This window comes from Anolis sagrei, chromosome X (genome assembly GCF_037176765.1).
Source record: "Anolis sagrei isolate rAnoSag1 chromosome X, rAnoSag1.mat, whole genome shotgun sequence".
In the NCBI taxonomy this organism is placed as follows: Eukaryota; Metazoa; Chordata; class Lepidosauria; order Squamata; family Dactyloidae; genus Anolis; species Anolis sagrei.
Window position 1 is genome coordinate 38,538,513 of NC_090034.1, and position 24,584 is coordinate 38,563,096.

General features: G+C 44.2%; 1 protein-coding gene across 1 annotated transcript in view; it reads left to right on the forward strand.

Annotated features, from left to right (window-relative positions):
* Window positions 1-24,584, forward strand: part of TMEM132D (transmembrane protein 132D) — a 444,061-nt gene that overhangs the window by 124,577 nt on the left and 294,900 nt on the right. The gene's annotated exons all lie outside the window — the stretch shown is intronic.

Below are 24,584 nucleotides of genomic sequence, written 5' to 3' on the forward strand. Positions count from 1 at the left end.
GGTGAATTTTCAAAATGCGCTGTGCATAATGAGTACCTTAAAAACAAAAGAACCAATGAACGAAATCACACCAAATTTTGAAACAAAACGTCTCACAACACAAGGAGTGACCATCACTCAAAACATTATTATTTTGTCATTTGGGAGTTGAAGTTATACCTCTGAGGATGCTTGCCATAGATGCAGGCGAAACGTCAGGAGAGAATGCCTCTAGACCATGGCCATATAGCCCGAAAAAACCTACAACAACTCAGTGATTCCGGCTATGAAAGCCTTCGACAATACATATCTACCTCTACTTCGAAAATTCTTACTATAGGCCACAGCAACGTGTGGCAGGGTACAGCTAGTAAAGAAAATATGCATACTGGGAATTGTAGTTTAGGGCAGAGCCTTCTGAATTTTTTGGCATAGGGCTCCTCCCCTTCCCAAAATGCACTTCTCCCTCTTTTCATCACCCCTAATGCCGAGACTCCATTAATTCCAGGGAGAGAAATGGCAAGGCAGGCAGCCTATTTGGCTTAATGGTGTCGCTTCCTTTCACTGAATATGAAACTGACGTTGGGAGCGTTCCAAGATTTACAAAACGAAAATGAAAAAGCATGGGGTAAGTTTCGAGTCCAAAATATTTGGTGCGGGCCTTGTATACGCTTTGGATATGGTTTCTGTCTTGCAAAAATTCTGATTTTCTTATGATTTCTGACTCTTCTGATTTGTTTGCACATGCCTAATATCTACTATGAGTAGGTGGTATTGCATTTAGATTCAGCATGTGGTGGAGCAGGCATTTAAGTAGAGCTATCCAAGGTCCTGTAATGCCAGCTTCCTATGGCCTCATTGGAATGCCTCTCTTATGTTTGGGAGTTCCTTTCTACCCAATGGACTCTGATTTCAGGTCAGGTCAGAACAGATTCTTCAGGACAGATCAAGAAGGGGACTGTCACATGTAATAACTAGGGATATGTGCAGCTTGCCTCACTGCTTCAGAGGCTGATTCAGCCCTTTGGATCTGAGCCTGGTTGGGTTGGATTGCTCTGAAGCTAATCTGTTTCAATCTGGAACCTGAATCTGACCTGATATTTGAGAATCCAGATTGCATCTCCCTTCCATTGGCTCACATGGATATCACAAAAGGCTCTAACTCCCAATATGCTTAGCATTTGAAGACATGGCAAACCCTAAAGAGGAAGAGAACTCAGCTCACGTTTTGTTTTTTGTTTTTGTTTTTTTGCCGACTATCTCTAAATTTAGCTATTTTTCAAAATACAGAAACAATTGTTCAAGCTGCTGCTGGCTGCTCAGTCTTAGCCATTCATTTCCACACTGTGCAGTTACAGAATCATAGAAGAATCAAGTTGGAAGAAACCACTGAGCCATCCAGTCCAACCCTATGTAATACAGAAAAAAAGTGGAAGTACACTGGCAGGACTTTTTGTCAGCCTTGAATAGTAGCTCAGCCTGTATTACTGTGCTGAAAGTAATGTCTAAATACTCACAATTATTAGAATTATTATATAGGATCTGTGTGGCGGAATTGCATCCTTGCTCCAATCAGCTTTACAATTAATGCTTTCAGTTTATAATTGCATCCTTCAGAATGCAGAATCAGATACCCAGCAGTTCATTTTTTTCTTTATTACAGTAAATACTAAGGCCTTAAAACAGCTTGGGATATTCAAATGATGTCAGAAACATTTTTTGTATGCAGTGTCTTGGGTCTAGTCCTGGGAAATGAATTCAGTTTGAGAAGGATGTTTAGATGACAGGATTAGAGCATAGTTGACTATTTTTTCATTTCTAGGAAGTAGTTGAAATTTTGGTGCTGTTTTGGAACTATAAATGGTAGTCACATGGCATCTGTCTCTTGATTTAAAAATGAACAGCACAACTTAGGGTGGACCTACACTTTTTTTTCGTGTCAGGAGCAACTTGAGAAACTGCAAGTCCCTTCTGGTGTGAGAGAATTAGCTGCCTGCAAGGACATTGTCCAGGGGACACCTGGATGTTTTACCATCCTATGGGAGGCTTCTCTCATGTCCCCACATGGGAAGCTAGAGCTGACAGATGGGAGCTTACCCCGTTCCCCAGATTCAAACTACCAACCTGTCAGTCAGGAGTCCTGCTGCACAAGGGTTTCACCCATTGCACCATGGGCACTACTGAATCTGCACTGGAGCTATACTGCCATATAATGAATGAATGAAGCTTTATTTATAGCCATCCCTATCTCCCCAAGGGGACTCTGGGGGGCTCATAATACACAGCAGCAAACATTCAGTGCCAATAATAATATATAAACAATAAAAATCAACTCAATAAATAACAAAACAACTCAGGTAGACCAAATATAGGACTATATACATATTTACAAACATATTACATCCTTAAAATCTCATTACAACGTCTCTAAAATTAGCCTAAAATTATTGGTTGGTAAACCACAGTTTAACAGGGTGGATATTGGTAACTAGTCGAGAGTGCATGTAGATGTACTTAATCTTCCTCCTATCCATAAGCAAAATTTCATAGATGTGTCTTCAGTAGCTTTCTAAAGGGGGGGGGGGGCATTTTTAATTATTTAAGGAGGGAGTTCCAGAGCTGGGGGCGATCACAGAGAAGGCCCTCTCTCTCATTCCCACCAGCCACATTTGAGATTGGGGTGGGACCGAGAGGAGGGTCCCTTCAGCCAACCGCAGCGCTCGTGTTGGTTTGTATACGAAGATGCAGTCTTTCAAATAGCCTGGCCCTGAACCATTTGGGGCTTTATATGTAATGACCAGCACTTTAACCCAGCAGCAGATCAGCAGCCAGTGGAGCTGCTGTAACATAGTTGGCCGCTTCCTGTATGGTGCTTCAGTTAGTAATCTGGCTGCTGTCTGAACCAGTTGCAGCTTCCAAACTGTCTTTAAATACAGCCCCACGTAGAGAGCATTGCAGTATTCCAGACAGAATATGACTAAGGCATGGACTACCATGGCCAGATCTGGCGTCTCAAGGTATGGGCACAGCTGGTGCACAAGTTTTAATTGTGCAAAGGCGCTCCTGGCCACCGGCCACACCTGGGGTTCCAGAGTCAGCAATGAGTCCAGGATCACCCCCAGACTGCGGACCTGTGTCTTCAGGGGGAGTGCGACCCCATCCAACACAGGCTGTAGCCCCACGTCCTGGGAATATCAAAGTAGATAATCCACTTTATCTGCTTTGAACTGGATTATATGAGTCTACACTGCCATATAATGCAGTTCAAAGCAGATAATCTGGATTTTATAGGGCAGTGTAGATCTGGCCATAGTTTCTTAGGCAACTGATACAGTCACTGAAGTGTGTTGGGGCTTGCACTTTTTTGGACTATAACTTCCAGAATTGTCCAACTATTGTGGTCACTGGTCTGGTATAAGAAGTTTGGGAATCAAGATAAAGACAGCTGGAAAACATTTCCAAGCTTCCTTTTTAAAGATATGCAACTAGTTTTTGGAAGTCTGTGCTATGTTTCAGTGACTTTGTTTAGTGATGTAGATTATTTGGGGGGAGGTGAATGGGCCTCCTGCTGACACTGATTAGTGATGCGGTAAGTGCTCTTCAGCTTGAATTAATCATTTCCACTTTATATATATATATATTTTAAAAATCACCCAGCCTTTTGAGAAACCTTTTGAAACAAGGTAGAAGCTTCATAAATACTTTAATGCACGGAATTGGAGCAAATACGGTGATGGCACCGACTGGATCACAGCTGTCTTCTTGTTGAATGAGCCAAGGTCAAATTGCCGTATGTTAGTTGTTGAATGGGATTTGTCCTTCTCACTTATTTGCAAAAAGAATTTTGGATTCGTTGTTATACCTTTGCAGGGCATCAATTTGGTAGCTCTGCTTCAATCTCTGTACATTTTGCTTTAAGCCAGATACGCACAGATATGACTGTGTAGGGCAAAGGTGGGTATCCTCAGGCTCTAAGGCTCAGTCTGTCCAGTGAAGTCCCAATCTGTTCCATTGGGCTTTCTCGGTTGGCTTTTGCAGTGATTATATGGTTTTATTCTCATTATAACTAGTTGAAATGCTTCTGAAAAGCCTTAGTTTGTGCCAGCCAGGGTTTTGAACTCCACCTCTTTGCTTCTGTCTCTGCCTACCATTGGAATCTGCCCCTAAGGCAGCATTTCTCAATCTGGGGGTTGGGACCCCTGTGCAGGTCGCGAGGGGGTGTCAGAGGGGTCACCAAAGACGATCAGAAAACACCGTGTTTTCTGTTGGTCATGGGGGTTCTGTGTGGGAAGTTTGGTCCAATATATTGGTGGGGTTCAGAATGCTCTTTGATTGTAGGTGAACTATAAATCCCAGCAACTACAACTCCCAGATGACAAAATCTATCCCCCCCAATCCCACCAGTATTCAGATTTGGGCATGTCTGGTATTTGTGCCAAATTTGGTCCTGTGAATGAAAACACATCCTACATATCAGATATTTATATTATAGAAGTGTCAGACTAAAACTAGGAAGACTTGGATTCACATCCATCCAAAGCCTAAGTTACTCCATTACTCCATAGATTTATTGTGAGGGTAAAATGGTGTGCAGGGGAGCCATAAAAATCACCTTTTGCTCATTGGAGAAAGAAAAGACATAATAAAAATGTCAGGATTTTGTTCTCAACATGGAAGGGATTGTGTTGTAAATACCCCACATCTTGCTGTTAATGGTAAGGATGACATGAAGATGATAAAAGGTGGCAATCAAATTCAACAACAGTGGGTTGCTGTGGGTTTTCCGGGCTGTCTGGCCATGTTCCAGAAGCATTCTCTCCTGACATTTCACCTGCATCTATGGCAGGCATCCTCAGAGGTTGTGAGGTCTGTTGGAAACTAGACAAGTGGGGTTTATATAGCTGTGCAATAATGCCCAGGATGGGAGAAAGAACTCTTGTCTGTTTGAGGTGGGTGTGAATGTTGCAATTGGCCACCTTGATTAGCATTGAATGGCCTTGCAGCTTCAAGGTTTGAATTGTGCTCGACACTGAGGATTTATGTTTTTATTGGTTTTTATTGATTTGTGTGGTTTTTATATTTATGCTAAATATTTTTAATTGCATTTTTGTATTGTTGGGGGCATTGAATTGTGCCATTTGTAAACCGCCTTGAATCGCCTTTAGGCTGAGAAAGGCGGTATATAAATATGGTAAATTTATATATAGGTATAGGCATAGGCGACTGCGAAGGCATAGGCATAGGCATAGGCATTGGCGAAGGTTTCCCCCTAACATTAAGTATAGTCGTGCCCAACTCTGGGGGTTGGTGCTCATCTCCATTTCTAAGCCAAAGAGACCTCCATGGTCATGTTGCCAGCATGACTGCATGGAATGCCATTACATTCCTGCCAGAGCGGTACCTATTGATCTACTCACATTTGCATGTTTTCAAACTGCTAGGCTGGCAGAAGCTGGTGCTAATAGCAGGAGCTCACTCCACTCCCCAGATTAGAACCACTGACCTTTCAGTCAATAAGTTCAGCAGCTCAGCGGTTTAACCCGCTGCACCACTGGGGGCTCCATACACACACACACCACACACTCATACATACACTCATACATACACACAGAGAGAGAAATACATACTGTGTCTGGTTCTGGGTGTCACTGAGATGTGTCAATAACACTCCAGTGGCTCCACATCCCCCATCCCTAATATAGGATGTTTGCCTGTCCTTCTGGCAGCTGTTGAAGAGGCGAAATATATTGTTTTTCGGAATATGTGTGACCTCTGCTTTCAATTTATTTTTAAACAAAAGAACCCATACAGTCATAGGTTTAAAAAGTTTGAAAACACCTTCATGGATAAGCAGTCTTCATACAACACCATTAGTGAGTGTATTCATGGGCCTGCCCACAATGAAACCCGGGTCACACACTTATCGTTCTTTGCCTCAACAAGCTTTCAAATTAATGTATTAATAATCCTCCCCAGCCTTTTGTGAAATGGTACGACTATTTTCTAAGTGAGGGGAATCTGTTTGAGTGCTGTCATTTAAAGCATTGTCCTCGCCTGATAAGCTCCAGTGCTCCGCCGCGCAAATTCCATTGTGCTTTCTGTGGATGCCTTTATGACCATGAAAAAAGAGCTAAACTCTTATGTCACTGTGGCTTCATGGATGTTTTACTCAAAGGAGTATTCTGCTGGCTGTGAATGGTTGCTAAATATGTATTTTGCACTAGATGCGGTAGTATACTGGTATATATTGAAGTGCAGGTGTAGCCAGGCTCTCCTCCCAGAATTGCCTAGAAATTCAGACAGCTGTATTACCCTCAGTCAAAATCAGTCATAGCTGTTTCCTAGAGATGTAAATCATAACTGTAATTTTTCTAATCCTTAGCAAGAAAGGGTATCATAAAATGTCAAGACAGTCCATTGGACAGATAATGTCAAGTGCCACAAGATCTTCTACATGTGGGTGGGAACAAAAATACTAGCCGTTTTGTGCAACAATGTATTTTGCACAAAATGGTCTTGGTTGCAAAAAAATAATGTCATGAAACCCAGCGTTTTGGTGCAAAATACAATTAATTGTGTCACATGTGCTTTTGTGTCAAAAGGTTTGCTACGTGGGGTTGCCCGTGAAGACTGCCCGGAAGCTTCAGATGGTCCAGCGTTCGGCAGCCAGGTTGTTAACGGGAGCGGCTCTCAGGGAGCACACCACTCCTCTGTTGAGCCAGCTCCACTGGCTGCCAATTCGCTACCGGGCACAATTCAAGGTGCTGGCTTTAGCCTATAAAGCCCTAAACGGTTCCGGCCCCACCTACCTCTCCGAACGCATCTCCTCCTATGAGCCGGCAAGGATGTTAAGATCATCCGGGGAGGCCCTGCTCTCGGTCCCGCCAGCGTCACAAGCGCGGTTGGCGGGGACGAGAGACAGGGCCTTCTCGGTGGTGGCCCCTCGGCTATGGAATGCCCTACCCGTGGACATCAGGCAGGCCCCTTCGCTGCTAGCGTTCCGGAGGAGGACCAAGACGTGGCTCTACGAACAGGCATTCGGTCAACAATGCAATTAAACTTACAATGACGGCATTATTGAACAAGGAACGGCTAAAGGATTATGAGAACGAGATCTGATTTCATTCAGGCGTAGATGATTATCTGTTATATGTTTGTGTATGTTATGTCCTATTTATTGTAATTGTTATTAATCGCACTGTAAACCGCATAGACTCGCCGTAAGGCTGATATATGCGGTATAGAAGAAAAGCAAATAAATAAAATAATAAATATTTTGTTCAACCAAATGCAACCAAAAACATTGTCAAATATTCAAAGGTGCTTTTAATCTCCAGTTTCCTTTGTAGGGGAATGAAAGAAGCAAAGTATCACATCCCGACTGTTTTCACCTGTACCAGCTTTTATTTATTTATTTATTTATTTATTTATTTATTTATCGTGTCAGGAGCTGACCAAACAGTTGCATTGCATTTTTTAACAAACAAAGAAACAGACAAAACACAAAGTTTGCAAACTTGGTAGTTGATTAAATGTCCTTGGACCAGTAGCTGGCCACTTGGAGTGCCTCTGGTGTTGCCGCAAGAAGGTCCTCCGTTGTGCATGTGGCAGGGCTCAGGTTGCATTGCAGCAGGTGGTCAGTGGTTTGCTCTTCTCCACACTCGCATGTCGTGGATTCCACTTTGTAGCCCCATTTCTTAAGGTTGGCTCTGCATCTCATGGTGCCAGAGCGCAGTCTGTTCAGTGCCTTTCAGGTTGCCCAGTTTTCTGTGTGCCCAGGGGGGAGTCTCTCATTTGGTATCACCCACGGATTGAGGTGCTGGGTTTGAGCTTGCCACCTTTGGACTTTTGCTTGTTGAGGTGTTACAGCGAGTGCCTCTGTAGATCTTAGAAAACTATTTCTTGATTTAAGTCGTTGGCGTGCTGGCTGATATCCAAACAAGGGATGAGCTGGAGATGTCACTGCCTTGGTCCTTTCACTATTGGCTGCTACTTCCCAGCGGATGTCAGGTGGTGCAATTCCGGCTAAACAGTGTAATTTCTCCAGTGGTGTATGGCGTAGACAGCCCATGATAATGCGGCATGTCTCATTAAGAGCCACATCCACTGTTTTAGTATGGTGAGATGTGTTCCACACTGGGCATGCATACTCAGCAGCAGAGTAGCATAGCTCAAGGGCAGATGCCTTCACTGTGTCTGGTTGTGATCCCCAGGTTGTGCCAGTCAGCTTTCATATGATATTATTTCTAGCACCCACTTTTTGCTTGATATTCAGGCAGTGTTTCTTGTAGGTCAGAGCACGGTCCAGAGTGACTCCCAGGTATTTGGGTGTGCTACAATGCTCCAGTGGGATTCCTTCCCAGGTAATCCTCAGAGCTCAGGATGCTTGTCAGTTCTTAAGGTAAAAAGTACATGTCTGTGTTTTAGATGGATTAGGGATCAGCTGGCTTTCCCTGTAATAGGCAATAAGAGCACCTAGAGCTTCGGAGAGCTTCTGCTCAGCCATGTCAAAGCTCCCTGCTTGAACGGTAATGGCACAATAATCTGAATAGATGAAACTCTCTGTCTCTTCTGGCAGTGGCTGGTCATTTGTGTAAATGTTGAACATTTGTTAATATATGTCTGAAGGAAAGGGAAAGGTTTTTTGTACAGATCTGGAGACTATAAAATGTTGGGATATTCACTTGTAAATGCTAAAATAAGCCAAAGGAAACAACTTGTTGGATATAAAGTGAAAGAAATTTTTTTACATTTACAGTGAAACCAGTAAAAGAAAAACTTTGAATCCATTTATGTAGTCTATGTATATGTGGGTAGTTTTAGAATTATAGGTAATTAGAGTAGAGCTGTATGTTGTGTAGTTTGATAGGTAATTGCTGTCTAAGTACGAGAGTTATCCAGAAAGTAAGATTACAAGGCACATAGCTCTCACGGGAATTTTCATGGGAGAAGTTGGTATCATTGCCATCTAGCGGGAAGCCAGTGGAAGCAAATGAGCAGTGCCAGTCGTCAGTAGCTCATCGACTGGCATTGTGGTGAAGGTTAGAGATGAGCGTCTTCATTCCAAGTGTGAAGTTTGCGCTGTAACACACTACCTAAATGCTAAGGGCATGAATGCCACTGCAATTCAGTGTGAAATTGTTTCAGTTTATGGAGAGGACATAATGTCAAGACAGCATGTGACAAAATGGGTATGGAATATATTGTGAGACCATGAAGAAATTTCGCAGAGCCATCCAAAACAAACGTTGTGGGATGCTGATGGTGGGAGTCTGTCTCCTTCATGACAATGCGCGTCCGCACATTGCTCATGCAGCACAAGAGTTGTTGGCGTCATTTGGTTGGGATGTTTTAAGCCACCCCTCTCACAGCCCTGATCTTGCACCCAGTGACTATCATTTGTTCACTAAACATTTTGGTGGGAAACACTTTTCTGACGAGGAGGAGGTGAAAATCAAAGTGATGAACTGGCTGAAAAAGGCGGGGGGAAATTTCTATGACACAGGCATCAAAAATTCATCCACGGATGACAAAATATATTGAACTGAATATGTGGAAAAATAATGCAATACCTATGCTACAATTCATGTAAGTTTTATTAAAAATATATTCATTCTTTTATTTTTAAAAACATATTGTAACCTTACTTTTTGGATAACCCTCGTACATCTATGTTTATGTACTTGTAAGTATTGTGGCTTATCTTTTTTGTGGTGCGTCCGCCCTGCCGTGTGCCATTGCACAGCCAGAGTGCTTCTTATTTTCAGTGATCTAACACATGAGATGGAAACTTGACACTTCTTTTTCAAAGAGAATCCTAGCACACAACACACAACAAGTATTGATAATCTAGAAGTATTTTACACTCATTGAGAGATGGGGATGCAGTTCGAGTTAAATTAGATAATGCTTCAAAAGTGTACTTGGAGAAGAAATGTGTAGACTCTAAGAACTATACATATTTTCTTGCCATTTATCATGAGAGAGACTCCTTTGAAAGGTATGTTGCTCATTTGTAGAGTATACCTTGAAAAATTCAGTTCGGCTTCAGTGCTGGTTTTCAAGGTAACGGGAAGAAATCTTACAGTTGAGAGAGCTGTCAATAACAACAGTAATAATAACAGCAGCAGCAGCAACAACAGTAATACACTTTATTTATTTTCCACCCTCCTCCCCTAGGGAACTCAGAGTGGATTACAGCGTTTACATATATAGGCAAACATTCAGTGTCTTTACAATCATATCCAATGAGACACCCAAACTTCTATTTTCATTTCCGTCTTCTGGAGGCAATGGCCATCTCTGGCTCTGGGGAGGTGCTTTTCTCCATTTTCAAGCAGAGGAGCCTGCATTGAACTCCAGGTTTGTGTGGCTAGCAAGATTGCTTGGAGCATCTCTTTGCCTTTTCCTACCGATAGGTGCTTGTTTATCTACTCAGATTTGCATGTTTTTGAACTGTTAGGTTGGCAGGAACTGGAGCTGACAAATGGGAGTTCATCCCATCTTGTGGATTTGACCTGCCAACTTTCAGGTCAGCAGTTCAGCAGCACAAGGATTTAACCCATTGTGCCACTGTGTCTCCTCCCCATGTGCTATTACTATCCTGGGGTGCTGTGGGAAGATTCAGAGGGGCCACTGTTGGCTCCCTTCCCCAAAAGTTTTCAGAGAACAGTCTAGAGAATTTCTAAATTGGACACACGGTTTGTTTGTTTTTGTTTTTTGTGTGTCAGGAGCATCTTGAGAAACTGCAGGTTGCTTTTGGTGTGAGAGAATTTGCTGTCTGCAAGGATGTTGCCCAGGGAACACCCAGATGTTTGATGTTTTACCATCCTAGTGGGAGGCTTCTCTCATGTCCCTGCATGGGGAGCTGGAGCTGACAGAGGGAGCTCAATCCACTCTTCCTGGATTTGAACCACTGACCTAATCTGAGTGCTAATAATGAAGAAAAAATGCTAAATTGTCTTGTTTCATTCAAGAACAAAGCTTTTTGTATAGTACAGCACAATATAGAGATAAATACTGTTTATGCAGGTTATATAACACCACAGTAACCACTTTGGTTCAGTAACGGACGCACGACTTTTTGCTCTGGAAGGGTGAAACAACCTGATAGTGGATACCTGCAGATGTAATAAAGGTTTTTCCTATGGATAAACTAAGGAAGTTTCAAAGAAATTCCACACATTGCTGAGCATGTTGAAGTGCTCTTTATAAAATGACCCTGTTGAGTGAAAGAGAGAGGAAGAGCAAAAGAAAGATAATGCACACATACCTTTTCTACAGATCACTGCACTATTAGCTCTGTTTGTTGCCTGCATGTTTTTATTTTGTTTTAAAGTACATAAATACTTATATTTCTGCACTGTATTCACATTTATTTTTGAAATAACATTTGTTCATAGCAGAAGAAAAATCTTCCCTACCTCCTTTTCATAGAATCATACAATTGGAAGAGATGGCAAGGGCTGCTATAACTTCCCTTGATGTATTCTAGAGACTTGTTGCACCCCAGGCCTGGAGCCACCTATGACCACAGCACCACACAAGAGTCCAGAGTTTAAGCAAACAGTTTATTGTAAAAATACATAAAATATATGAGAAAGCAGGAATAAAGAAATAAGAGGAATAATCCAAAAAGGCTTAGCAATAGAGGATAACCAGACAGGAATCCAAATGTCTCATAAAAATCCAAAGGTCCAGGAATAGCAAAAAATCACAACTACAGCATAAATCCATAAACCAAGGGTATACTTAGAAAACTTGAGCAGAAATAATAAAACATGAATATAGAAAACTTCCAGGATATTTGAATTCAAACCAGGATTTGACTTGACACAAGGACCAAAGAACTCAGGCCCAGCTTTTCCCTCGAAAGCCAACATTGCCTGAACTAACTAACCATACGATAAACAACTGGCTGTAAATAAGCACTCCTGAAATCATGTCATTTCCCACAAATTCTCCCTATGTCTTTCCCACAAATTCTCTCGGACCTATGGAGCCGATTCTCTGGTCTGAACTGTAAACAAAGACTTTTGCTTATCTCCATAACACTAGGTGCTTTCCCTTGAGAGTTTGCCATTTCACTTAATTCTTCTTCGCTGGACCCCTTATCTAATGATGTTGTTTCTGGCTCCTGTGATTGACCTTGGAGCTTGGCCCTGTCTGAGCCAGTTTAATTTCCCTGGCCTGAATCTTTAACACTTTGAACCTGGCCTGAATCTGCATCACTTTGAATCCCGGGAAATCCCACAATCCCTTCTGAATAATCAATGAACCCATCATCAGCCCCTGGCTGAGGCGGAGCTACAACAAAATTATACTCCTCTTGATGCAGCCCAGATCATGTTGGCTTTTAAAGCTGCCACATCACATTGTTGACTCATGTTCATCTTGTGGCCTACCAAGACTCCTAGAGCCTTTTCACATGGACTGTTGTTAACCATCCTATAGTTATCTGTTTCAGGTTTTTGTTGCCTTGTATAAACAGTAATAACGAACGGCAGCAAAAGCACACCTGAATGCTGTTCTTAGTAGTTTGAACTTTTAAAGAAACCTCTCTGATAGCAATCTGTTAAATTTTGAGTCATTTTGCAATGCTTGTAAGACATTTATTTTGTGGCATCTATATCTTTAGAAGTTTGCTTTGTTTGAGATGAAAAGAAAATCAGTCTGTTCAAAAGATCATAGTTCCTTCCTCTCCGCCTTTCCCCAAACACATCCACAGAGTTTTGGGCAAGATAGAAGTCAATTAATTTGTATTTTCTTTTTGGTAGTAGAGAGATCTGATTCACTCAAGAAGTAGCACACTGACTGGTTTTTAAATAGCAATATGTTTGGAATGCAAAGTGCACGTTACATCAGGGAATTCGAGCAGTGAAGCAAAGTGACAGATTGGTGGTGGCCTCCCAAAAAAGAAAGAAAAAAGGGGAGCAGGACAGAGAAATAGTTCTTCCCTCAACAAACAAAAATACTAAAATTATTCAATCCTACATGTTTTTATTTCATATTCTCTCATAGCACTTCATTGGTAACTATAATAGCAATATGGCCACTGGTTCCCTCTATACTACCATTAACTGTCTACATAACTACACCACCAGTTGCTGGAGTTTGGCATACAGGAGCTCGGCACACAGGGCATGGCAAATGGATGTTTGATGAGCGAGTTTGAGGGGGAGGCCCAGATTTCTCTTCCATTCTTTAATACATTTTCTACTTAATTCTGCTAAAATGAATGGTGAGGAGGCTCATGCAGTCACCTGCAACAGCTGTGGAATGTTTTGTGTTTTTGCTTGAGGATGTGGATAATTACACTTGCCGCAAGCGCAAGTTACTGGCCCTCTTGGAAGAGGATGTCACTTTCCAAATACAGTAGATAGGCACTTGGAGGGAAGTTACAAGTAGAACTCAAAGGAGCAGGAATCATTCTGTATGTTTGCAGCTACAGAATCATTTTGAGGTTCTCTCTAGCATCAGTGATGATGCAGGACAATAAGTGGAACAAAGTTTGTCCTCAGGGAACGTGCAGGTGCCCCTGGAAGGATCCGCACATGGAATGACCCCCACCACACCTCCAAGAAGATGTGTGGTTCTAGACTTCAAAAAACCTTGGAAAAAACTGAGTGTGATCCCATGGTCAGGAGTACTGAAAGACACAGATACGTATTGACAAGCTGGAATGTGTCAAGAGAAGGTCAGGCAAAATGGTAAAAGTTCTGGAAGCCAAGCCCTATGAGAGGTGGCTGTGGGAGCTGGATTTAGCTTGGAGAAAAGGCTGAGAGGAGAACACGATAGCCATGTTTAAATATTTGAAAGGTTGTCATAAGGAAGTGGGGGCAGGCTTGTTTTCTGCTGCCCTGGAGTCTAGGACACAATGGAGCCATGGGCTCAAATTGTAGGAAAAAAATCCACCTAAACATTAGAAAAAGCTTCTGAAAGCAAGAACTGTTGAGCAGTGGAATATACTGCCTTGGAGTGTGGTGGAGTTTCCTTCTCTCCGTGTTTTTTATGTGTAGGTTGGATGGTGTTATATCAGGAGTGCTTTGTCTGTTTCTTCATGGCAGGTGCTTTAACTGGATGGCCCACATGGTCTTGCCCAACTTTGTGAGTCTACTATGTTATCTCCAGTATTCGTCTTAGTAGTACTGGCACTGTTGTAGCCTAGTCAGATTCAGAGTGCTAAGAAGGTGAGGAGGGGGATGATGGGATAGATTCAGAGGGCCCATAGGATTATGGAAGTGAGTATACAACAGAGACAGACTCACTTTTCCCAGTGGCTTAGAGATAAGGAAAGGTGTGTGGTGAATGATGTCATGGGAGCAGGTGTGTGGTGAATGATGTGATGGGAGGGATTGAGGCCTTTTAAGTGATTTTTCTGCTGGTATAATCTGTTGTGAGTGCAACGTCATATTCAGATGAGCAATTCTTGGTTCCTGTTCCTATGTCTTTGGATACATGTATTCAAGTTTCTAAGTTTGTTCCTGTTTCTAGTTTCATGTGTGGCATAGGTTGCCTGCCTTGGATTCATGCAATCATGCTTATGGATATACCTGTGGATTGATTCTTGAGACTGTATTTGAAAGGATTTTGGAATCTTCGCTATCTTGGAAATAACTTTTGTTTTTTTATGTATATACTCTTCTCTTTATAAACTATTACTTACTGGCTTTCCTGGACAGTGTGTGGTTTGTGGTGAAAAAGTGCTTCAGGGTTCTAGTGCAACAGGCACTACTGCTTTATTACTATTTCTAATAATAGGAATAGTAATAAAGAATTAATATACATGTGGTTTTAGAGCATGTGGAGAGCACCTCTGATAAGTCCATCCACTGCAACCAGTCGGGGGCATATAGTGAGTCACATGGCTCCTAGCTCTGTTTTACAGAATTGCTGCAAATGCAAGCTTCTCCCTGGAATACCTTGCAAGCTGAATTCTGATAGTGATGAACAGGAGACAAAGAACTAAATGGAAGGGTGACAAATCCAGAATGGAAGGGGAAGGGAATATATGGAAGAAGTGGCTTTCGGACATGGATTTTACAGGAGGTAGTTGATAACATGTTGGCACTGTGTGAGGGAGTACAGAGCATAAGAGGCAGCAAAAATAAAAGTGCATAGTTGTTTATCACAGCAAGAAAGAAGCAACAAGAATGTACTGCGAGCTCAAGGGAAGGGGAATAATCAGGGGCTATGTAGACAAACACAAGAATGGCCATTAGACTGGAAAAAATCAACTTATATCCCCATAACAAAAAAGGGAAATGCTAAAGACTGCTCAAACTTTCTTACAGTGGCCCTTATTTCTCATGCCAGTAAGGTAATGCTCAAGATCCTGCAAGGAAGACTCCAGCAATACATGGAGCGAGTATTACCAGATGTACAAGCTGGGTTTAGAAAAGGCAGAGGAAAGAGAGACCAAATTGCCAATATCCGCTGGATAATGGAGAAAGGCAGGGAGTTTCAGAAAAACATCTATTTCTGTTTTATTGACTATTCTAAAGACTGTGTGGATCATAATTAATTGTGGCAAGTTCTTGGTGGTATGGGCACACCAAATCACCTTGACTCTCTCCTGAAGAATCTGTAAATAACCAGGGACCAAGTAGCAACAGTAAGAACTGACCATGGAACAACAGACTGGTTCAAGATTGGGAAAGGCATACGGCAGGGTTGTATACTCTCACCCGACCTATTCAACTTGCATGCAGAACACATCATGCGATGGGCGGGGCTTGATGAATGCAAGGCTGGGGTTAAAATTGCTGGCAAAACATTAACAACCTTAGATATGCAGATGATACCACTTTGATGGCCGAAAGCGAGGAGGAGCTGAGGAGCCTTCTGATCAAGGTGAAAGAAGAAAGCGCAAAAGTTGGGCTGCAACTAAACATAAAAAAACCCCCAAGATTATGGCAACGAGAATGATTGGTAACTGGGAAATAGAGGGAGAATACGTGGAGGCAGTGACAGACTTTGTATTTCTAGGTGCAAAGATTACTTCAGATGCAGAATGCAGCCAGGAAATCAGGAGACACTGATTTCCTGAGGCGAGCAATGACCAATCTCAAAAAAATAGTGAAGAGTAGAGACATCATGCTGGCAACAAAGATCCGCATAGTTAAAGCAATGGTATTCTTTGTAGTCACCTATGGATGTAAGAGCTGGACCTTAGGGAAGGCTGAGTGAAGGAAGATAGATGCTTTTAAACTGTGGTGTTGGAGGAAAGTTCTGAGAGTGCCTTGGACCGCGAGAAGATCCAACCAGTCCATACTTAAGGAAATAAAGCCCAACTGCTCATTGGAGGAAAATATATTAGAGGCAAAGATGAAGTACTTTGGCCACATCATGAGAAGAAAGGAAAGCTTAGAGAAGACAATGATGCTGGGGGGAAAGGAAGGGAAAAGGAAGAGAGGTCGACCAAGGGCAAGATGGATGGATGGCATCCTTGAAGTGATTGGATTGACCTTGAAGGAGCTGGGGGTAGTGACGGCCGACAGGGAGCTCTGGCGTGGGCTGGTCCATGAGGTCATGAAGAGTGGGAAACGACTGAACGAATGAACAACAGCATGTAGGTTGAGAGTGTATAAACCCCAGAGGTCTGAGGTCCAATTTTTCACTCCTTAGCCCAAGGTGGGCTGCACTTGCCAGCCAACACAGCAAGTCGAAATCCACTTTTCATCTCGTAAAAGCCTCTTTTTTGCTTTAATTTTTCAGGTGCTGGAAATAAGCCCCCTATATCTTTTTCAAAGGCAAATCTAGCAACATATGTCAACATGTTTTCCAGTGGGAGCAACTGCTTCAAGCAGGACATGCCGGAGGGGGCAACAGCAACCTCTCTGCTTGTTTTTTCTGTGTCCTTTAACCTTTCCCTTATGCTGGAGGCCAAAGATGTGTAGGGACAGAAAAAAATATTCTTCAACTGTTGAATGCTCTGAAAAACAGAAAAAAATGGACACTGCAAAATTCTTAGTTTCTGTAAGTAAAAACGTGGATTCTTTGCATGGAAAAGTATTATTTGCACATCAATAATAATAATAATAAAAATAATAATCATCATCATCATCTTCATCATTTTATACCCCGCAACCATCTCCCCACAGGGACTTGGGGCGGCTAACATGAGGCCAAGACCAACAATTAGAATAAAACAAAATAAAAAATACATACAGCAGGTAATAACTCAAATAAAATACAAACAATAAGAAATAACACATTAGGGTAAACACAGGGTATGAAATAAAATAAAAAAGTTTAAAACAAAGAGTTGAACACAATGAGCTGGGTCAAATGCAGGGATAAAATCAAGCAACCCTGGGTGAGATAAGTAAATGGAGTAGTATATCTGGTGGGAGAATCAGATGGGGTTTAATTTTTCACTAGGGATGAGGTAAAGTGCATCAAGAGGACAAATGGAGAATCCCAGCCTTCGAGCCCAGCTCTCCAAAGTTCAATTTCATGGGATTTGTTAAAATTATTAAAATTAATTTGAGTCTAATGCCCTCATAGCCAGTGTGGTGTAGTGATTTGAGCATGGGACTTTGACTCTGGAGACCATGGTTCAGTCTCTGCTCAGGCATGGAAACACACTGGGTCACCTTGGGCAAGTCACATTCTTTCAGCCTCAAAGGAAGGCAAAAGTAATCCTCTGCTGAACAAATCTTGTCAAAAACACCCTGTGATACAGGTGGAGAGGTTGCTGTGGAGAAATTGCTTCTGTAAAGGCACTATTGCACCCAGAACCACAATGCTTTAGGGGTTTGAGTGTTGACCTAAGACCCTAATCCAATAATCTCTAGTGTAGGAATGGAAATCTTCAATTATGTCATTATGACATCAGAAATTGTAATGATGTCAGAAGTTTTTACCCTGTTTGGTGAGAGTGTGAGTATTTTTGTGCATTTTTGATGGAGTTTAACACTTCATGGCTTTTGTGTGTGTGCAAAAGCTCTTTTATGCAGAAACTTTGATTTTATTTTTTTATTTATTGCATTTTTATACTGCTTTTCTCACCCCTAGGGGGACTCAAAGCGGTTCACATCAAATAAATGGCAAAAATGCAATGCCTCACTGTCAGGACTCGGTTTCCTGGCCTTGGATGTTGGCGCAAAAAACCGGATTCCTGACATTGAGGACTGATAAGGAATTGCAGCTGGTGGCATTGAGAGGGGCAGTTGGTGGTTTGGCGGGAATTATTGAGCAGGATCCTTGGTCGGCGGGAAGAGGGGATTTGAATGTGGGGGAGGGTATATAAGGGTTGTCTTGCGTCTGTATGCCAATCCTGGCTTTCATTGTGTATATGCATCCAGTAGTAAAAGTTTCCTGATTGATTACGGATTGGCGTCCTGTGTCCTTTCTGGGAGCGGCTGCTGTGAGCTTACATTAAGCCAGGATTCATCGGTGCCATCCCACGGCCGTGGTGAGGTACCCCCATGCAACAGGAGGAAGATCCAACGGAGGGGGGAGAGCCAGCCTCCCCTTTTGGGAATGCGGAAGAGGAGCTGGAGAGAGTGAATGCCTTGGCTTCATCGACTGCGTACGCCCAGCCCAACGGAGTCACACAGAGGCGAGTGAAGGGGGCAGAGGCAGCAGCGAGAGAAAGCAGCGGGCTAGACTTTCCCTCCCCGCAGAGGTTGGATTTCCTGGAGGAAAAGATGGCATCCATGGAGACCACCCTCGCGATGATGTCAAAGGTGATGGAGCGGCTGGCCCCCCTGTTAGAGGAACCACCACCCCGAGGGGAATCGATGTGGAGCGCGGAGGAGAGGAGTGACCGGGGACCCGGGGCACGTCCTAAGGCGCTGACGAGTTGGAGGGCCGCTGCGGAGAGCGATGAGGAGGAGGAACGACCCCGGGGACTGGCGTCCCAGCAGACGTTCCTGGTGCCCCCGGCCGGAGCCGGGCGCGGCACAGGGCGTCAGGAATTGCCCCCGGAGCAGCGAGGGCTCCAGGGAGGGCCACCGCGAGCGGAGAACCGGGAGAGACAGCCCCTTCTCTACCAACCTAGAAGGGAGGAGCTGAGGATCGAGTTCGGAGGAGAAGCCGGGAACCTCGCGTACTTCCTAACTATGGTGAGGGGATATCTAGAAGACAACGCCCTTACCTTCGGATCGGAGGCAAGCAGAGTGCGAGCGGTGGGCGCAGCACTGAGAGGGGGAGCAGCGGAGTGGTACGTCCAGCTCCACGCCAGGCACGATCCATGTTTGGGATCCACGAGGCGATTCCTGGCTGCGATGGAGGCACGCTTCAGGGATCCGCTCGAGAGGGTCCGGGCGAGGGAAAAGCTGCAGACGATAACCCAGGGACACCGCTCCGTGTCCGAGTACGTGGAGGAATTCCGGTTGAGGGCGGAGAAGGTGCCAGAGTGGTCCAATACAACAAAGGTCCAGATATTCAAAGAGGGCCTGCGAAAAGAAATCTTGACCTGGGCACTTCATCGTGACGATCCGGAGGAGATAGGCGGATGGATTGAGCTGGCCGGCCGCATCGAGACAACCTTGGCACAGGTCAAGAGGCATCAAGGGGCGGCGCTGCAGCAGACGAGAGCGAAGGAGGAGAGTCGGAGGACGGAGAGAGGCACGGTCGGGAGAGCCCCAACCGGAGGGTCCAAGGAGCAGAGAAGCGGCTGTTTTGTGTGCGGTCGCCTTGGCCATCGGGCTGCCGAATGTAGACAAAGGAAAGGGGGAGATTCCCATTTCCCAAAGTTCAAGCCGGCCGCAGGGAAGAGAGCGGAGGAGAGCCCCCCTTCTAGGGCCCCAGTGGGAGATCTGGTGAGTCACAGCCCAGGAATGCTAGTGTTCCCGATCAGGCTAGAAGGGGAGGGGAAGTGGGCCAGCTGCAAGGCCCTCATGGATTGCGGCTGCTCCAGGAACATTATAGCCCCAGAATTGGCGAACGAACTGAAATGTGAGAAAACCCCCTTGCAGAGCCCCATAGCATTCTCGCAGCTGGATGGTTCAGTGGCGGCTGGAGCCCCGGCGCGATTTGAAGTGGGAGAAGTGAGATGTAAAGTGGGGAGCTGGGAAGGCGGCATAACTTTCGTAGTATCCCCTATGGCTACTTACAATGTAATACTGGGGATGCCATGGTTGAAAGAAGCCAACCCACAGATCAATTGGAGGGAGGGCAGCATAGCCTTCCAGAGCGAAGAAGGGGGGAAATGTTGCAAGGGGGAAGAAGGCACGGCAGGCGGAGTGCAGGAAATTCCCCCTGAGTACAGAGACTTTGAGGATGTATTTGACGAAAAGGAAGCAGATCAGCTTCCCCCTCCTAGGAGGGTCGAGGTAAAGATTGAACTCAATGAGGACGCCAAGTTGCCCAGGAGTAGATTATATCCCATGTCGATCAAGGAGATGGAGGAACTGAGGAAATATATTGACAAAAACTTGGCCCGAGGGTTTATAAGGCCGTCCGAGTCACCTTTGGGGGCCCCAGTGCTGTTTAGGCACAAAAAGGATGGCTCATTGAGGCTGTGTGTGGACTATAGGGGGCTGAACGCAGTGAGCACCACCAACAACTACCCCATGCCACTAACCAAGGACTTACTATCGAGACTATCAGAAGCAAGGGTGTTCACGAAAATTGACTTGATCGAAGCTTATCATAAGCTGCGCATAAGGCCCGAGGACAGGTGGAAAACGGCGTTCACCTGTGCGCTCGGCCATTTAGAATTCTCCGTTTGTCCCTTCGGTTTAAAAGGCTCTGGATCAGCATTTATGCAAATGATTAATGAGGTGTTACACCCATTATTGTATCGCGGGGTGTTTTGCTTTGTGGACGATGTAATTGTATTTACCCGGGATAGGCGATCTCATGTCAAATTGGTGAGAGAGGTGCTCCAGAAATTGAGGGAGGCAAAATTGTTTGCAAAGCTGCCCAAATGTGAGTTCAATAGGGAGCAGATAGATTTCCTGGGATACCGAATCTCCAAGGGAGGGATAGCAATGGATCCGGCAAAGGTGGAGGATGTCAGGGGGTGGAGCCCTCCCCAAACGCGCAAACAGTTGCAATCATTCCTAGGATTTGCAAATTTCTACCGGGGTTTCATAGAGGACTTTGCTCAGGTAACATTGCCCCTAACTGAATTGCTAAAAACAAAGGGAAAGGGAGAAACAGTAAAGGTACGGTCCCCGGGAGCAAAGCTAAATTGGTCAACAGAGTGCCAAAGAGCTTTTGAAGAACTAAAACGCAGATTCACTGAGGAACCAGTCTTAATCCACCCCGATTTGACCAAACCGTTCGTAATCCATTGTGACGCATCAGATTGGGCTTACGGGGCGGCCCTGATGCAAAGGGACCCAGAAGGGAGGTTGAAACCCTGCGGGTTCATCTCAAAAAAGTTCAGCGAAACTGAACGGAACTGGCCAGTGTGGGAGAAGGAGGCCCTGTCAGTAGTGAGAGCTCTAGAGACATGGAGGCACCTATTAGAGGGAAGCGGCATCCCCTTTGAAGTGTGGACCGTCCATAAAAACCTACAATACCTCACTTCACCCAGGCAATTGTCAGCAAAGCAAATAAGATGGGGGCAGTATTTCAGCAGATTTGATTTTAAGCTGCGGTTCCAAAAGGGAAGACAAAATGTGGTCGCAGACACGTTGTCAAGAATGCCGGAGGATGGAGGGAGGGTGCAAGGCCCAAAAGGAAGCATATTCTCAGAACGGCAGTGGGGCATGGCAGTACAAACCCGAGCACAAACGGAGCGCAGTCAAAAACTGGTGGGGGTTGAGAGCAAGGACGGAGGATGAGTGGTTAGAAAGAAATAAGGAAAAGGTGGAGTGGAAGGATGGATTGGGATTTGTGCACAAGAAGTTATACATCCCAGGCAACCTGAGGGAAAAAATGATGGTCAGATGCCATGGCAACAAGGGAGCAGGACACTGGGGAGTGACGAAAACCCTGAAAATGTTGGCACGTCAGTGTTGGTGGCCCGGGATGAGGGGTGACACCAAAATGTATGTATCCCGATGTAATGCGTGTGCACAAAATAAGGCAACCACACAAAAGCCAACGGGGCTTTTGCAGAAGGTGGCAGAACCATCAAAACCATGGAGGGTGATCGCTATGGACTTTGTGGGCGAACTCCCAACTAGCCGAGGTCAACGTTACATATGGACGGTGATGGATCTGTTCTCAAAGCAAGCGCATTTCATAGCACTGCCTAAATTGCCATCTGCAGAGAAATTGGCTGAGTTGTTTATCAAACATATCTACCGGTTGCATGGTTGCCCGGACCAGGTAATTAGTGACCGAGGGGTGCAATTCACGGCCCGATTCTGGGAAAGATTCATGCAGCTGATGGGGGTGGAAAGGACCTTGAGTACAGCGTTCCATCCCATGACCAATGGGGGGGTCGAGCGCACACAACAGACCTTGGGACTGTTCCTAAGGATATACACAAACCAATGCCAAACCGATTGGGCCGATCTACTCCCGTTTGCAGAAATTGCATACAATGGGGCCTGTCACGCATCCACAGGGAAATCCCCCTTTGAGGTAGTATACGGCATGGAAGTAACCCCTTTACCCAAACTGCCGAGTTGGGGGGAGGAATCGGAGGGAGAGGAAGGATGGCCAGACAAAATGAAAGCGAACTGGGAGGAAGTGGCAAAATCACTACGAGAGGCCCAACGAAAATATAAGTTGTTTGCAGATCGGAAAAGGAGGGAAGGTGAAAGATTGGAAGAAGGGGATTTAGTGTGGCTGAGCACCAAAAACCTCAAGCTAAATACCCCCTCTCGGAAATTGTCTCCCAAATACATTGGTCCCTTCAGAATTTCTGACAAATTAAATGAAGTGACATATACTTTGAAACTACCTAAGGTGTTGGGGAAAGTACACCCAATGTTCCATTGTAATTTGTTGAAAAAATACCAAGGTCCGTTAGACAAAGAAGGGACATGATGGTGACGTGTGTTTCCCTTCCAGGAAGAAGAGGAGGTGGAGGGAGACGTTATGTCAGGACTCGGTTTCCTGGCCTTGGATGTTGGCGCAAAAAACCGGATTCCTGACATTGAGGACTGATAAGGAATTGCAGCTGGTGGCATTGAGAGGGGCAGTTGGTGGTTTGGCGGGAATTATTGAGCGGGATCCTTGGTCGGCGGGAAGAGGGGATTCGAATGTGGGGGAGGGTATATAAGGGTTGTCTTGCGTCTGTATGCCAATCCTGGCTTTCATTGTGTATATGCATCCAGTAGTAAAAGTTTCCTGATTGATTACGGATTGGCGTCCTGTGTCCTTTCTGGGAGCGGCTGCTGTGAGCTTACACCTCACATACAATAAAAATAGCATATCACACATCTATAACAGTAACATGTAACTATAAAATTTTTTATGAACTATAAACCATCAAACATAAACATAAAACATTTTAACATTGCACTGATATCAAGGTTGTCATCCATTATTGTTGTCACTCATGAAATGCTTGTTTGCATAACCAAGTTTTAGTTGTTTTCTAGACACCAGAAGGGAGGGGGCCGATGTAGTCTCACTGGGGAGGGAGGACCACAGCCGAGGGGCCACCACCGAGAAGGTCCTGTCTCTCATCCCCACCAATCGGACCTGCAACAGTGGTGGGATCAAGAGCAGGACCTTCTCAGCTGATCTTAATGCTCTAACAGGCTCATAACGGTAGGGGACTTTGTCCCAACTCCGTTTTTTTAAACCACTATTTTTGTGCAATAGATAGTTTCATAGAAAAGTCCAAGAATGTAAGGATCTTGACCTTTTTTTCACAAGGAGTCACAGTATATTGAGACTGCTGTTCTTGTCAAATATAGGAAATGTTGTGAGTACATTGTGACCTCTGGATTGGTGGGCTCTGGGTCTGAGATTTCCAACAACCACGGATCATCACACTCCATATTATTAAGTGATGGTGATGTGAATGTGGACACAGAGAAGTGTGCAAATTTTATGATGCCCTAGCTAAACCTGACCATGCTTTGCTGTGCCTCAGTCTGGTATGAAATGAATGAGATAGTAAATAAAACTATTGGTCTGAACATAGATTCAGTGATAAAACACATAATTCAATTCAATATCTTGCGTCGCTGTGTCTATGTAGAATGAAAGGAAAGGAAAGAAAAAGAGGTTGTTTTTTTTTACAGAAATCATTTTTGTTGTAAAGCTAGTGGATTGACTACATTTTTGGTTTGTCTGTTTTCTGCATAAACAGAAAGATCTGATGGTTTATCAGCTTTGAACATGCAACAAATAAGTGCCCCTGAGAGAGGCAATTGTTTTCTGAATATAAACCGCACACTTGCAAAGATTACCTCTGTGCTGTATTGATAGTCATAGGTTGTTATTTCTTTTATTGCTGAAGTAAAAGGAAAGCTACAGAGCAATTGGTTGCTCATGCTCAGTTTTCATTTCTTATACTGCTGTGGTAAAATGAAAACTAGGCTGTGAGTGGTTGCTTTGGGCATCACAGATTCCACGTTGTCTATTCCCAGACTGCTAGTTTTACTGTAAATACACACATGTATTCGAATGCATCATTGTGTCCAAATTTCATTGCTCAGTTTACATTTCTTATACTGCTGAGGTAAAATGAAAGCTAGGCTGTGAGTGGTTGCTTTGGGCATCACAGATTCCACTTTGTC